The sequence below is a fragment of the Lutra lutra genome, chromosome 15, assembly GCF_902655055.1.
Source record: "Lutra lutra chromosome 15, mLutLut1.2, whole genome shotgun sequence".
Taxonomy (NCBI): domain Eukaryota; kingdom Metazoa; phylum Chordata; class Mammalia; order Carnivora; family Mustelidae; genus Lutra; species Lutra lutra.
In genome coordinates, this window is record NC_062292.1 from 32,054,966 (window position 1) to 32,072,206 (window position 17,241).

The 17,241-nt window shown below is 42.0% G+C and overlaps 1 pseudogene; it reads left to right on the forward strand.

Annotated features, from left to right (window-relative positions):
- LOC125085569 (serine/threonine-protein kinase ULK2-like) overlaps nucleotides 1-17,241 on the forward strand; it is an 83,937-nt pseudogene that overhangs the window by 60,153 nt on the left and 6,543 nt on the right.

Consider the following 17,241-nt stretch of genomic DNA (forward strand, 5'->3'; position numbering starts at 1 on the left):
TTGACATATGCACTTATGATACAGAAACAATGACGTGCAAACTGCTAGTGCCTTAAAATGCATCAAGGTAGTGGCACCCAAATGCACTGTGGTATTTCATATCTTTTACCACCACACAGTAGTGGTACCAAAGAATGTCTTTAAGGAAGCAGTAAAAGTTACTATTTCTCTTTGAAAATCACAACCTTGAGTAGCTTATGGGCATAAAGCACTTTTGGTGCACATTGGAGTAGTTCTCTTAAGGAAAAGCACTTGCATGATTGTTTCAGTTGCAAGTTGAACTCACCCTGTTTTTCATGGAACACCATTTTTTCATGGAAGAACAGCTGACAAGCTATCAGTTGTGGGCATTGGGCAGCCATTTTGTTGAAAACAGTTGAACGAAGTCTGCCATTCCTAGAAAACAAGTGACATAAAATTTGAGCTCTTGAGCAAGAATTAGAATTTTTTAAAATATACTCACCATATTCACCACTGTGATCTTGACATCTTCTCTTATGCCTTGATGGCCACTTCTGTTAAGATTTGTGGTGATATTTTGTTATGGATGTGACTTTTTGATATTGTGTGATATGTCAACATTTGGAATATCTGCATATACTCATTCAAAATGCCAAGTGTTTAAAAATCCTGCATGGATAAAAAATCTGGTCCAAGCACATGATATCCTAGTATAAAACAAAATTTCATTGGCATGGTTTCAGATTCCACATTGCAATGATTCTTTTAGATCATCCAGGAGTCCAATGGGTGAGTTTTGGTGTAGTCTCAAAGACAAGCTTCACAAAAATCTGAAAAGACTACCAAAATATTCCTCCCTTTTCTGGCTACATGTCTGTGTAAGGCTGGATTTTCTCTATGTGTGTCCCACCATATATGTGCTACAGAAAAGATTGAATGCACAAACAATTCTGAGAACCCAACTACTGAGCCAGACATTAGAGATTTTAAAAAATGTAAAACAGTGTCGTGCTTCTCATAAATTTATTTTGTTTGGAAAATATAATTAATTTTCATAATCTTACAATACATGTAATAAGTTTATTCCTTTTAATGAATTATTAATTACCAGTTTTTTCAGTTTTAGCTTCTCATACAGTAAGTTTCAACAGATACAAGTTTTATAAATAAAAACTCTGGGATAAGGGCACCTGGGTGGCTCAGTCATTTAAGCATCTGACTCTTGATTTCAGCTCAGGTCATGATCTCATGGTCGTGAGATCAAGCCCTGTGTTGGTCTCTGTGCTGAGTGTGGAACCTGCTTAAGATTCTCTCTTTACCTCTGCCCCTCCACCCGCAATCCCCTCTCTCTCCCTCTCTTAAAAAAAAATTCTGGGCTATTCAGTAATTTTAAGTGTATAAAGGGAACCAACAACAAACAAAAAAAAATAGCTGGTATGGTATACATTACCTTTGTTAAAACAAGATGAAAATAAGATTATATTTTCAGTTTGTTTGCTTGTATATGACTTAAGGAATTCTGAAAGGATATCTTAGAAACTAAAAATAGTGGCAACCTTTGGAGTAGGACTGAGGGAGTGTCGAGAAGTAGGCAGACAGAATATAAGGATGGGAGGGAGACTTCATGTCATATAACTTTATACATTTTCTATTTGTTCCATGTGATTATATTACATATTTTTAAAAGTTCTACTCCCTGACATGTTGTTAGGAAGTTTTAGAAAAAAAGGAAGGAGAGCCCAGAACCTGCCAGAGAGGGAGTCACTTTATTTTTCATTTCAGATCTGCACTGGTACGAAGGTCCAACACCAGCCCACTGGGCTTCCTCCGGCTGGGATCCTGCTCCCCAGTGCCTGCAGACACAGTGCAGACAGTTGGATGAAGACTCTCCACTGGTCTTCCAGGCCTTACTCACCTTCCCCTTTGGGTAAGGAGAGTGGAACTGTTGTTTTCACCTGATCTGACAGACAGATCTGACATGACACTGTCTTTAGGAGCTCATGATGGCAGTGAGTTTCAGCTGACGGGGAGCCATATCATACCCCGCCCACTCTCTACCTTCTCCCCGGCCTGTGTCAGCATCCCCAGATACGTTTGTCTTTGTCGGGACCGCTGTTGGAAATGTAAAATGGATCTCATGGATAAAAAGTATCTCCACTGGGTTTGGGCTCCAAACGCACAAAATCAGAAACCCTAGATAATAATTGCATGAAACACCTAACCTACTGACCACTCAGATTTGTGAGGATTAAGAGACACTCGTGTGTACAGCAGCGCTGGCTTGGGTCCCCTGGGGGCCTTCCAGCTCTGGGAGGAAGATGGTGGCAGCTTCAGCCTGGGTCTTTCCACCTCGCCTGGGAAGTCTGCAAGGCACAGGGGGGATCCCTGCATGAGCAGCCCCACAGCCCAGGCAACAAAACCCCAAACAAAGAGAAAAACGAACCTAAAACCACAATTTTCATGAACTGAGAGACAAAATGCTCCAACTTCAGAAAACATGCAAGTCAGGCCAAAGCAGCTGAGACTGCAGAATCTGAGGGAGATGGCATCAGTGTCGTGGGGCAGAGCAGGGTTGGGGGCAGAGAGGGCCCTGGGGCAGCAGGTCTCAAACTGGGTGCCCCATATAAATATATATATATATATATATATATATATATATATATATATATATATATTTACTTCTAAAAGGTAAATTTTTATACCCCTGTATAGGGCTCAACTCTCAGGCAAAACTGCCGAGGTAGGAGTAGGGAACGGAAGAAATTCCAAGAGGAGGCAGAGTGCGAAGGATTGAAGTATGCCCAGGAGACCTGATTCAAAAAAACACCACCATAATGATAGTTTTAAAAAATGTGTATCACCACACCTATTATAGTGGTTCCGAAGCTGCTGTTTATCTGAAAAATCTTCCCCAAGCAAAATCCTGGCCCTCCCTCACCCCCTCAGCAGTTCCTGAGGCACCTCAGGGTCTCCTGAGACAAGAGCCAAGCCTTGTCCTTGCCCTCAAGGAAAAGGCCCCTCCTCGGGCTCTAACCTTGCTTGCCTGTGTAACCACCTGGCTACAGACCTACGTCTCCTGTCTGCTTCATCTCCCTGAGCTCTCCCAGCTCTTCCTCTGGTTGGTTTGGGTTCTCAGAGGTGGATGCAGAGAAGGGAGCCACAGAGACATGCCAGAACGATGGGGGAGGTGCCTGGGATGGGTGCGGGGGGCAGGGAGAGGAGGGCTCTGGAGGAGCCCCTTCAGACCTCCTTGCAGCCCTGACCCCTGTCAGGGAACCTTGACTAGAGTGACTAGAGTGAATTAATTCTAAGGACATTTTAGCCAGGCCCCAGGGGTGTCCCCAAGCTCTAGATAGTCCAAATTTCCTGACCTGCTTGAACCAGCTTGTACGAATGCTGCGTCCATGTGCAGGTGTTGGCTGCGTGCAGCCTCGGGGAGCAAGGCTTGGGACGGGCGGCAGGAGCATGGTGAATGCAGAAGGACAGAAGCTGGGCCATCCGCCGGCTGTGCTGTCCACTGGCTGGGACCCATGCAGCTCCACAGCCTCCAACACCACGAGCTCCTTCTCGGTCTGATGTCACCAACCGGTTGCAGGCATTGGTTTGTTCCCGTGGCTCTCTTTCCTGCTGCTCTTGTTTCAAGGCTGATTCTGCGGTTCTTTAGATTGTTGTGTGCCCAGCACCCAGCACCCAGCACGCTGGTCAGTAAGTGCCCGCTGAAATAAAGCTTTGCTCATCTGGCTTTGTCAACTGTCATGCATGGTGCAGCTGGTGCATGGCTCACCTGCTCCTTCCGGCACTGGTTTTGAATCACCTCTTGTTCCTTTCCCCGTTTCCCTGCTCACAGTTGGAACCATTCCGGAGCAGCTGAGTCAGTGCTGCTGTGGGCATCCCCAGGGTCACAAATCCAGGAGTAGAAACTTATCAGGTAGGAGATCTGCTTGGCATATTAATAATTTTAATCCTGTTATAAGTGGATTTGAGTTGTTTTTCTAGCCTTACCAGAGGAATAGAACTGATAGGAAATACTCTATCTGTTGTCCTACTTTCTAAGATCTTGGTCTAATAGGCTTTAGCATATCATATAGTTAATCAGGTATCTCCTTTGGGTATCTTTTCTCTTGCAAGTAGTTAATTAACTGAGCAAAATTTTGGTCATTGTCGTGTAGATAATAAAAACCAATATAGGGGCACCTGGGTGGCTCAGTTGGTTTCTGTCTTCGGGTCAGGTCTTGATCCCAGGGTCCTGGGATTGAGCTCTGTGTCGGGCTCCCTGCTCGGTAGGAAGCCTGCTTCTCCTTCTCCCACCTCCCACCTACCCTGCTGGCTTATGTTCCCTCTCTCACTGTCTCTCTCTCTCTGTCAAGTAAATAATAAAATCTTTGGGGGGAAAAAAAAGGAAATAAAACCAATCTAGAAAATGAAATTTCATTCCTTTAATACTGTTCTTGATAACAGCTGCTAGTTAGCATGAGATAAATAAGAAATATAGTTTATTTGCTTTAATATAAAATATATAAAAGATATGTGCAAATCACACTTTTATTAGTCAAATTTTATATGTGAATTTGAGGAGTTGGCTAATTAAAGGAATCCTGTGTCACTGAGAAAAGCACCTTTTCTTAGTTTTTCAGTTTTTCATATTTTGTGTTTCCCTAAAAATAAACCTTAGATGACTTTCTCCAGATTTATAACATTCTGCTACTAATTTTATTTATTTCTATGTGCATACTTATGCATATATACACGTACACATGCACACACACACAGAGATGGCAGAACCCAGTTCTGAAAGATTAAATACCAGATTTAGGATGAGATTAGGCTAGAAGTGGTCAGTAGCAAAAACTCCAGTTTCCTTTTTGGGAAGATTATGGTTATAGGTCCATACCTATAAATTATTGGTGGTAGTTTGGCTTGCAACAAGCTCAAAAGAATTTGTATCTGGAGCTCCGGGCTGGCTTAGTAGACCTGAAGTTGGCAACAAGGTCTGTGCAGGGCAGTCCTCTTGCCGTTCCAGCTGTTCACCGTATCAGGACCCTATTTCTCAGGCTCTTACTGCGGTGTCCCCTGAGGAGGCAAGGGTTCCTGTGGACGAGGGTTTTCTTTGTGGAGAACAGGGACGCTTTAGGTTGCAAATGAATTTCATTCATGAGACTAATAAAAATAATTAAATTATCCATATATGCTTGTGATTTTTAGGCAAGTAAAATAAAATCCCAAAAAAGTGTATTATCTAATTAGATAAACGGTTATTCTGGATTGGTTTGAAAAGTTTCTTTTAGCTGCTAGGTGAGAAAAGAGAGTAATACATTGATATCCCCAAGTATGCATTCACATAAGTAGAAATCATTTGGTTTCAGTTCAACAGAGGTTTTCGTAGTTTTTTTTTTTAATATTATATGTATTTATTTGAGAGAGAGAGAGAGAGAACAAGAGAGGAGAGAGGTCGGTGAGAGAAGAAGACTCCCTGCTGAGCAGGGAGTCTGATGTGGGACTCAATCCCGGGACTCCAGGATTATGACCTGAGCTGAAGGCAGTCACTTAACCAATGGAGGCACCCAGGCACCCAGGTTTTTGTAGTTTTTATTGACATTGATCATTTATGATGTAGTTCTCTTGTGCTAATTAGAGTTATCTGCTAGCTGCTGCTAAGAGCGGCTAACGTACCCACTACCATTACCACCTATCCCCAAAATCATCTCTTGCCAAATACACAATTTTAAAAATAACTCCTGAAGAACATGACATTCATTAGACTTCCCATTTCAAGTACTGTCCTCTGACTTCTTCAGTGTTTGCCTGCGCTCTGGGTTAACCTGCATGTGTGTCCGTGGCAGGTTCCCCAGTGCCACTGGTTCCATCACCACAGTCTCTCCTGTCGAGCGCTAGGCTGCAGAACACCCCGACCCTCACTGACATCTACCAGAACAAGCAGAAACTCAGAAAGCAGCACTCAGACCCCATGTGCCCATCCCACGCCGGGGCTGGGTACAGCAATTCACCTCAGCCCAGTCGGCCCGGCAGCCTCGGAACCTCTCCCACCAAGCACATGGGGTCCTCTCCTTGCAGTTCAGACTGGTTCTTTAAAACTCCTTTACCAACCATCACTGGCTCTGCTACTAAGGTGTGTTCGTTAAGCTCTTTAGTCGGCATGATGACTTTGTTCAGTTAACGTTCGTTACATGGAGCACGGGGTGCTGTGTGGTGAGTTCAGGTCCAGCAGCAGACCACCACAGAGAGACTGGAACAGAGAAGTCTGTTGCTCACGTGTCTTGGCAGAAGTACCTGGCATGCCTCAAGAGACTACACGGGGACGTCCAGGCAGGTGCAGACAGAGACAGGACCCAAGGCACATGCATTTATTAGGGTCTGCGATGGAGGACTTTGGGGTTCCTGAGCTAAAGCAGGATTGGTCAGTTTGAGCCAAAAAATAATGGGATTCTAGTAAGCTCCACAGGAGTCTTTGTGTGTGCAACATCCAAGGGGAAAGCCTGGGGGATGGGGGAAACTAGACCACCAGGGGTGTTGAAGGAGTCATCTCCAGAATTTAAATGTACTTGTGACCGCAGTCTGCTCTCAAGGGCCTGCACTTGCATGTGGGGCCGGTGTCCGTTTAAGGCCCTGCAGCTGCGTGGCCACATGGAGTGATGCGGAGTCCGCAGTGCTGTAGGGTAGCTTAGCTGAGCTCACGACACTAGTCCCCTTGTCCCCCGGGGATATGCTCCAAGACTCTCCGCGGTTGACTGAAACCACAGATAGTATGATAAAGTTTAATTTATAAGTTAGGCATGGTGAGAGATTAATAACCATAACTGATAATAAAATAGAACAGTTATAATAGGCCACAATGAAAGTTAAGTGAATGTGGTCTCTCTCTCTCAAAATACACCCAGAATATATATAATATATAATAATCATGGGGCAGGGTTTTTTTAAGATTTCATTTATTGGGGTGCCTGGGTGCTTAGTCGATTAAGCATCTGCCTTCAGTTCAGGTCATGATCCTGGGGTCATGGGATCAAGCCCCACATCAGGCTCCCTGCTCAGTGAGGAGCCTGCTTCTCCCTCTCCCTCTGCCTCCCACTCTGCCCGCTTGTGATAAATAAATAAATAAATAAATAACATCTTTAAAAAATTATTTATTTGAGAGAGAGAAAAAGCACAAGTGATGGCGGGAGGGGCACTGGGAGAGGGAGAAGCAGAGGATGTGAGGTGGGAGCAGGCCTGTGTGGAGAGATGAAGTGAGGGAGTGATGTAGGCATGTGACCCAGCGTTAGCCTACCACTGACCTTCTGCTGGTGTATCGGAAGGAGGATCACCTGCTTCTAGACCAGGGTCAGCCACAGAAAGCAAAGCTACGATGGGGGCTACTGTGCTTGATAGAAAAGATTCATGGTGATATTGAATAGCTACCATTTAAGGAGGACTTGCCATGAGCCAGGCACAGTCTAAGTACATCATGCCGAATGCTTTTTATACATGATCCCACTGATTCCTGAAGAAAGGAAGTTGAGGCCAGAGAGAACGAGTGAGCTGTCCATGGCCGCAGAGGCTGTCAGTGGAAGAGGCAGGATGTGAATCGAGGTCTGACTTAGATCTGACGATTCCGAATGCTGCACGCAGGGTAGTAACCAGTTTGCATGTGATTCCTCAGACCACAGCTCCTTTCAAATACCTAAAACGCAAGCGTCTTCCAACCAGCTAGCCATGGTGACTCACCACGGGCCCTCTGAAGGGCAGACTAAAGACAGGAGCGAGCCACGGGAGTACCCTCATTGTCTCCTAGCTCAAGGCGGCGAGAGGCAGAAGCCTGAGCAGCAGAACAAAATGGTGTTTGGCAGGTAAAAGACACCATTTCCTCCCAGCCTTCAGTGTGAAAACTGCAATAGCACATCTATTTCTATGATAAGGACAAACCAGACCAAATTAGTTTAGTAGCTGGTCTACACCATTGGGTAATGATATGAACTGTATACATTTAGAATCTGTGAAAACCACAGGTGCTTCCTGTGACTGAATACAGAGTCCTCACTGAATTTCCTGAATGTTCTATGTATGCTTTTTGTTTGTTTGGGTTATTGAAGTTCATCTCTACCCTGAATTGTCTGATACCTATTTTTTGTCTCCTTATTCTCTGACTTCCCTTTAACCCTTTTGTGGCTTGGCTTTAATCTCCCTTATTATTTTAAATATTGGGATTTTTACAGTATACTTTCCAGGGATGCCTGGGTGGCCTCTGTCTTCAGCTCAGGTCATGATCACAGGGTCCTGGAATCCAGTTCCACATTAGGCTCCTTGCTCAGCAGGGAGTGTGCTTCTCCCTCTGCCTCTGCCTGCCTCTCTGCCTGCTTGTGCTCTCTCTTTCTCTGACAAATAAGAAAGTAAGTAAGTAAATAAATAAATAAATAAATAAATAAAATTAAATAAAGTATACTTTCCATTATGAACATCATGCCTTCTTTCTAGATCTGTCAGTGCTGGGAAATTATCAGACCAACAAGCGAAGATACCTTTAGGTGGACACCAGGGCAGCACAGACAGTTTAAATACAGAGCGACCAATGGATACAGGTAAGAAAATGGGGTTTCTTTCTAGGTAGGTTATTTGCTAGTATGTGCATTGGTTTACTGTTATTGCTGCCACAGATTAGCACAAGTGTGCTGTTTTTAAAACAACACAAACATAGCATTGTACAGTTTCAGAGGTCAGAGGCCTGCAGTGAGTTTCTCTGGGCTAAAATCAGTATGTTGACAAGGCTGCATTCCTTCTGGAGGTTGTAGGGGAGAATGCATTTCCTAGGCTTTTCCAGCATCTAGAGACTGCCCTCATTCCTTGGCTTGGGGTCCCCTTCCATCTTGAAAGCCAATGATGGCCGGTCTAGACTCTGACCTCCTGCCTCCCTATTCTACATTTAATGGATCCTTGTGATTACATTGGACCCGCTGGATAATCTAGGATAATTTCTTTATATTTAAGCCAGTTCCATCTGCAACTTTAATTACCTTATGCCATGTAATGTAGCCTATTTACAGGTTCCAGACGTTAATCCATGGACATCTTTTGGCTGGGTTGGAGGGCAGGAGAAAGTCGTTGTTTTACCTGTCTGATTCTGCTGACTGTTCACACACTCCCTGAGATTTCTTCACCCACTCCCTACCACTTCATCTTTTTTCTTAGCACATCAAGACAGATGCTTGTGGGGTGTCTTAATCACCACCAGTTCTGAGTTAGGAGGAATTCTGACCCAAGACTGGTTTTTATTGGTCGGGTAATACTGACCAAAGTTAGCTTAAATACACTTGTAGTCTTGAGCATTTCTTATACAGTGAGTGAGTAGATCCTATAAAAAACACCATAGGTCACTGAGATCCCCTAGCCTTTTTCATAGTTGTTTCAGGGACAGTTATGTCTACAGATCCACAACTAGATTAATTGGATTACTGCTTGTCAAAAAGTAAAACAAAGGGCCGGTTGCAGACCATAACCTAGACTTATTTAACCAAATTTTCAGGGAATGGATTCTGGGAATGAGTACTTTTAACAGCTCCTGTGTTCCTGAACGGCTCAGTTGGTTAAGTGTCTGCCTTCAGCTCACATGATGTTCACAGGGTTCTGGGATCGAGCCCCACATTGGGCTCCCCACTCAGCAGGGAGCCGCCTTCTCCCTCTCCCACTGCCCCTCCCCACCCCCACTCATGCTCTCTCAAATAAATAAATAAAATCTCAAAAAAAAAATACTCTCCCCATGATTATTATATACACTTAAATTTGGGATTCACCATTGTTATCTTTTCTCATTTTCTCTATAATTTTTTACTGACTCTCCCATTAGCATCTGAAGAAGGAAATAATCTGGACCATCAAATATCTGATTGAACATGGTTTCTAATCCAAAGAGACTACTCCACTCTTTTCTTGCTTGCATGGTTTCTGAAGAGAAGTCCAATGTAATTCTTACTCTTGTTCTTCTATAGGTGAGGTACTTTTTCTTTGGCTTCTTTCAAGATTTTTTCCTTGTCTTTGATTCTGTGCAGTTTGATATATGTCTAGGTGTAGTTTTTTTTTTTTTTTTTTTTTTTTTTTTTTTTTTTTTTTGGTATTCATCCTTGTTGGTGTTCTCTGAGTTTCCTGGATATGTGGTTTGGTTCTGACAGTAATTTTGGAAAATTCTCGATCATTACAACTACAAATATTTCTTCTGTTCCTTTCTCTCTCTCTTCCCCTCTGATATTCCCTTTACATATATGCTATACTTCTGTAGCTTCCCACAGTTCTTGACTATTCCGTCTTTGTTTTCATTTTTCTTTGTATTTGCTTTCCAGTTTTGGAAGTTGATATTGGCTCATCTTCAAGCTGTTTCTCTCCTGAGCCATGTCCATCTACTGGGGAGCTCATCAAATGCATTATTCATTTCTGTTTCAGTGATTTTGATTTATAATGTTTCCTTTTGATTCTTTTGTAGAGTTTCCGTTCTCTCTGATTATGTTACCAATCTCTTCTTACATGTTGTTTACTTTTCCCTAATGAGCCCTTAGCATATTAACCATATTTATTTTAAATTTTTAGTCTGATAATTCCAGTCTGTGCTGTATGTGAGTCTGGTTATGAAGATTGCTCTGTTTCATCAAACTGTTTTTACCATTAAGTATATCTTTAAATTTTTTTTTTTGAAAGCCTGACCTGATATATTGGATAGAAGGAATTGAATTAAATATCACAAGTTTTTTTTTTGTTTGTTTGTTTGTTTGTTTTCCTGGCTAGGAGTTAGGCCATGCTTAGTGTTTGCAGTAGCTGTAGGTGTCAGGCTAAACCTCTCTGTGTTCTTTTTGGGTTTCCCTAGATACCCCTTCTTAAATAACATCTGACACCCTTGCCTAACTCTGTATTCTTTCCTGAGAGTTTTGTATCTTATCTCTTACATGTAGACCTGTGATCCACTTTAACTGACTTTCTTGTGGATGATGTGATGTAGGGGTCTGCCTTCATTCTTTTGTGTGTAGATATTCAGTGGTGCCAGCACCGTTTATTGCAAAGATTATTCTTTCTTCCATATTGCATTGTTTTGTTAGCCTTGTCAGAAAAATCTGTCGACTATAAATGTGTTTATTTTTGGATCCTAATTCTATTTCACCAATCTATATGTCTTTTATTGTGTTGGTACCATACTGCCTTGATTATTATACCTTTATAGTAACCAAGGAAATGAGAGTCCTTTGTTCTTCATTTTCAAGATTGTTTTGGTTATTCTGGGTCCTTGAGTTTCCATTGTGAAATGGAAATTTTATGAAGTGAAATTTTTCCCTGGGCTGCTAAGTTGCTTTCACATATGAAAATCAGATAATGTAATACATAATACTCAATATGTTAGAAATAGAATTTACTCACCTGATAAAGAACATCTATGAAAAATGCACAACTAACATCTTATTTAAAGGTGGAAGATTGAATATTTTCCCTCTAAGATCACGAAACAGACAAAGATACCCATTCTCACCACTTCTATTCTACATTGTACCAGAGGCTCTAACCAGGTCAATGGAGCAAAAACAAAAAACAAAACACCCAGCTTGGAAAGGAAGAAGTAAAACTACCTCTCTTCACAGATGGCATGATTTTGTATGTAGAAAATCCTAGGTAATCCACTAAAAAACTATTTGAACTAATAAATTCAGAAGCATTGCAGAGTACAAGATCAGCACCCAAAAACCCACTGTATTTCTTATACACTGGCAAGAAACAATCTGAAAGTGACATTAAGAAAACAATTCTGTGTAAGATACCATCAGAAATAATAAAATACTTAGGAACAAATTTATACTTGTAAACTATAAAACTTTGGTTCTGGAAACTACAAAACACTGATGAGATAAATTAAAGACATAAATAAATGGAAAGAAACCCTGTATGTATAGATCAGAAGACTTAATATTGTTAAGTTGGCTGTACTTTCCAAATGAGCTGTAGACTGAATGAAACCTCTATATGTGACACATGATTTTCCTCTTACTGCTCCAAAGCTTGTCTCCTAGTCTTTGGCTTTTACAGTTTTACTGTGATGTTTCTGGGTGTGGCTCTCTTTGAGTTTATCTTCCGTTGAGTTTCTTGTGCTTCCTGGATATACAGATTAATATTTTTCATCAGACTTGAGAAATTTTCAGCCCTTATTTATTTGGGTATTCTTTTCTGCTTTTTTCTGCCTCTCCTCTCCTCCTGGCACCCCTAGCATGCCTATAATCCACATTATGCATAGGTACGCTTAGTGGTATCTCCTAGTTCTTTTGAGGCTCTCTTTTCACTCTGTGCTGCACATTGTACAGTCTCTATCAATTTATCTTCAAGGTCATGGATTTTCTTTCTTCTGCCAGTTCACATGTGCTTTTGAACCCCTGTGGTGAATTTTTAATTTCAGTTATTGTTCTTTTTAACTCCTGAATTTGCACTTGGTTCTTTTTTATAATCTCTCTCTTTAATGATATTCTCTATTTGATGAGACATTATAATCATAGTTTAATTTTTTTTTCTTATTTGAGTATAGTTGACATACAAGTTCACATTAGTTTTAGGTGTACGACATAGTGACTCAGCATTTCTATACATTACGCTGTGCTCACCACAAGGGTAGCTACCATCTGTCCCCATACATCACTATCATTGCCCGTATTCCCTGTGCTGTACCTTTTATTCCCATGATTTACTCATTTCTTAACTGCAAGCCTGTATCTTCTACTCCTCTTCACCCATTTTGCCTTTTTCCCTTCCCCTCCCCTCCCCTCTGGCAACCATCCATTTGTTCTCTGTATTTATAGGTTTAATTCTGCTTTTTGTTTATTTTGTTTTTCCAGTTCCACATGTGAGTGAATTCACATGGTTTTGTCTTTTTCAGTCTGAGTTATTTCACTTGGGCATAATACCCTCTAGGTCCATCCATGTTGTCACAAAGGGCAAGATTCCATCCCTTTTTATGGCTGTGTAATATTCCACTGTATATGTAAAACACCTACACCACATCTTCTTTATCCATTCATCTGTTGATGGAGAGTTAGGTTGCTTCCATATCTTTGCTATTGTAAATAATCCTGCATTGAACATAAGGGTGCATATATCCAGGTGCCCCTAAGTGGTTGTTTGTTAAAAAAGGAATTTTTACCACAGTGCCTCTGTGATGCAGTTAGTTAAGTATCTGACTTTTGGTTTCTGCTCAGTTGTGATCTCAGGGTTGTGAGATCGAGCCCCCTGTTGGGCTCCCTGCTCAGTGCCAAGTCTGCTTAAGACTCTCTGTCTCTCACCCCCTACTCCCCACTCTCTTCCTTAAATGAATAAGAAAATTAATTTTCACCAGTTACAGTTGTTTCACTGAGAAGCAGTTCTCTGATGCTGCTCACACTTAACACTGCCATTCTGAAAGTCGTCGTTCTGTTTGCTGTTTTCCAGAAGTCAGTCACTACTCTACTACTCCAAAAAAGTCAGTTTTTGGAATTAGCTTGTTTGAAAAACCGTATTATGTCTCATCCCCTTTTACAAATTAATTTAAATTTATAGGGTTTGTAAGTTCTACATGAATATGTGTTGTAATTTAAGTCCAAGTTTGTGTGTATGAAACCAGATTTTTCTCCCTAAACAACATTTAAGCATAAAATGCATCTTTGATCATTTTTATCCTCTTTTTCCCTTCTCTTTTCCACATGAACTTTACTATCATCATTCGAAATCACAGATTTCTCTTTCTAATCATGAAGTCTCCATTTCTGAAAATAAAAACTGCTGATAATAGGAAAAACTTAAGACCTTAAAAGAAATGGGTCATTGTCTCTTCAAATACATCCATGACCATATTTAAATACACGAATACCTACAAATAGATACTGTTTAATTAATTTCCACTTACTCTTCGTGGCTTCCTAGAAGATTTTTATAAACTCTCTGTTCTGTTAATTAGATGCTTCAAGTTGTTTTGCTCTATTGTGGATAGGATGGACACTGGTGGTAGGTTTTTTCTGTATCTGGTTTTAAATTTGTGGTTTGTGTTGTTAACTCCCACCTCCATTCTGTGTCCTCAGAAATGTAATGTTTTTGAGATGCTTGAGAGTGAAAAGGCTTTGGACAACTTTTATTGATTCTGTGTAGTTTGGTGGAGAGGGACTTTCCACCTTCACTTCCTTTAACCCACACCAGCCCACCAGGGCCCCCAACATTGGGTCCACCCCATTTCTTCCTGACAGATGTATGGCTGCAATTCCAAGGCCCATGTGTACTTTGACTCAACTTTCTCTGGCTCTTACACTGTGGAGAATCCTGATCTCCCTTCATCTTTCCCTCATATTTTTATCCTAAGTTCTTGGTTTCCACTTTTTCAAATGATCCTTAACAGGTGTGACAGCAGCTCATGTCCCTTAGAAGTCTATGAAGTGACTCTGAGTAGGTGGCTTTTGGTGTAAGGAAGGTTCACAGCTGAAAAGAGAGTACTCTAAAATACTACTAATGCAGATCTGTGTTGACTTTCTGATGTTAAGAGTAATAAGTACCTAATGTAAAAAAGCCCCCAGAAACCCAACTATAAAAGTAATGGTCTCCCTTTAACCCCATCCCCAAATCGAAACACCGTGGAAGCGACGTAACATTGTGTGAACTTTTCGCTGTAGCTCCTGCAGGAGCTTGTGGTGGTGGACTGGCACCTCCTATAGGAACAGCAGCAAGTTCCAGAGCTGTCTTGTTCACTGTAGGATCTCTTCCACACAGTGTCACGGCCCCCACTTGTACCCATATGGTCCTTCAAACAAGAACAACCTCAGGTTAAGAATTGTCTTATTATCATTTTGGCTTGTGTTTGGAGTGCAGTGTTCTGTTGATGACTTGATGATGCGACTCGGGCGAGTCCCTCAGCCTCTCTGGACTTCAGTTTCCTTACCAGTGACATTGAGATCATCACTTTCTTGACCTTAAAGGGGTTATAAGGCATAAATGGGACGTTATTTGTACGGGGGAAACTTTGTAAGATAAGAGTACTGCATGTTGATAACACTGTATTATAGTGGTATAATGTACCTGTGACTTCTCCATGATGAAGGAGTAGCGCATCTGCCGTGCTCATTATGTCTTTATATTAAAGGCATATTTCATTACCTCTGTAAATTTTTTGAAATGGTAGATGGTTGTTTATCTTTGCTTTTGTTCTTAGAAACCTAAGTTTCACCTTTTTTCATACTTCGGGTCCTAATCTTTGCACTTAGCCCTACCTGCATTTCGATAGACCAGTAAATTGGTTTTATCATCCATTCTCTATAAATAGGTTATTAATACCCCAAATTAAGGAAGTATTCAGCTTGGACTGGAAATGAGTTATCATTTAGCATTGTCGTCTGTATTGTGCCTTGTGTTCTTTAAATTTTCTTCTGCTATGTAAGTTACCAATCAAAATGTCGGGAGATTTATAAGCAAAGGATTATAAACAGGTAGCGAGAGAGGAAGTAGAGTCAATAATCTTGTTCTTCAGATTATTGAAAGTATTAAATAATAGTAAAATGTCATTTTCAGAAAGTGACATTTTATACCTGTTAGCTAAGCCAGCGCTAGAAGATGGAGGTGCCCAGCGTTGCTGAGGTGTGGTAGGGTCTGTGTGCTCACACCTGGGGTCAAAAGTAGTGCGGCAGTTGTCACAAGAGCTGTGAAGATGTAACATTTGACCTGTGGTAACCCCATTCCTGTTTATAATACCACTTCAGAGTACTTAATCATAAATGAATCATCCAAAAGAAGGGAAAACTTTGGATTTTATTACAGTGTTATCTGTGGCTTAAAAAACCGGAAGTAGTGTAACTTCTCCAGACAGTCATCACATACAGAAGTTTAGGGAACTGCTGTGCCTCTGCTGCGTTTTATGATGAGGAGGACTATGGGGCTACTGGGAGAAATGTATACACTATAAACTTGTTTAAAACAAGCCATGAAGGGGCGCCTGGGCGGCTCAGTCCTTGAAACCACTGCCCTCAGCTCAGATCATGATCCTGGAGCCCCAGGAAGGATCCCTGCATCCAGCTCCCTCCTCCGTGGGGTGTCAGCCTCTCCCTCTGCTCCTCCCCTGCTCTTGCTCTCTCTCTCTCTCTCTCTCTGGCTCACTCGCTCTCGAATCAATAAATAAAATCTTTAAAAAAATAAAACAACCTAACCATGATGATGTTGATGAAATAGATGTAAAAACAAGGAATAAAGTTGACCTTGGAGAAATAAAACCTTTCATAGGCTCCACTGGGGGGTCCGTGACTGTTGCTGGGCTGTTGGGAGGGGCGGACGCAGCCCACCTGCCCACGTGCTCACCGTCCTGTCCCCTTGCAGCCCGGTCCAGCAGCCCCGGGGCCTCCCTGTGCTCTGCCAGAGGCCGCATGTGTGTGGGCTCCCCGCCGGGGCTGGTTGGGGGGCTTCCACTCCGGGAGCCGAGGCCCCTCCCAGACTGAGATACATGCCATATAGTGCTTCACCCCCCAGCCTGGAGGGGCTTGTCAAATCTCCGGAGCTGCTGGAGGAGACGCTGATGGAGGTGAGAAGAACCCCGGAGAGCGAGGAGCAGACTGCTCCCAGAAGTGCCCATGGTTTTTGTTTTTGTTGTTGTTGTTTTTCTTTTCTTTATCTTGCCTTGTCTTTTCTATTTGGAAACCACTGCTGACACGTTTTCAGAATAATGTGGACAGTGACACTCAACCAGAACAAGCTTTGGTTGATAGGAAGTGACAGATACAGATTTTTCATCTGAAGTTTAGTTTCTTTCCATCGATAGGACTTGGAAAGCATAATCTTGGTCCTGAAACCAGAACTTTTTATTTTCAGTGTTTGCTTTTCTTTATAACATAAAAATGAAACACACTTAGGCTTAAAAAGTAATCAAGTGTAATTAGATGCATCACTAACCCAGAGAAATAACCCTAGCAGGCAGATGCTCGCATTGGTAGACCAGCCCTTGCCCTCCTGGAGCCAGTTGTGCAGGGAGACCCGCATCAGAATCATGCGAACACAGACTGAGAACAGGCGAGGTTCATTCGGTGACTGCAAAGGCTGTGCCAGTTCAGTTCCTCAGTCCTGCCTCCAAGACAGCATTCGGGAGCCCACACTGTGTCCTCCTGCTGATTACAGTGCTGACTTGGCTTGCGTTTCCAGTTAAAATGATCAGTTCTCCAGACCAACAGAGAACAGATGCTCTCTCTATGCTGGACCTCTAGCATTTCTGTTTTGTGTGAATGAGAATTAGGTATTTCACATAGAAGTTATAAAGTGGTGCATGTAAAATAC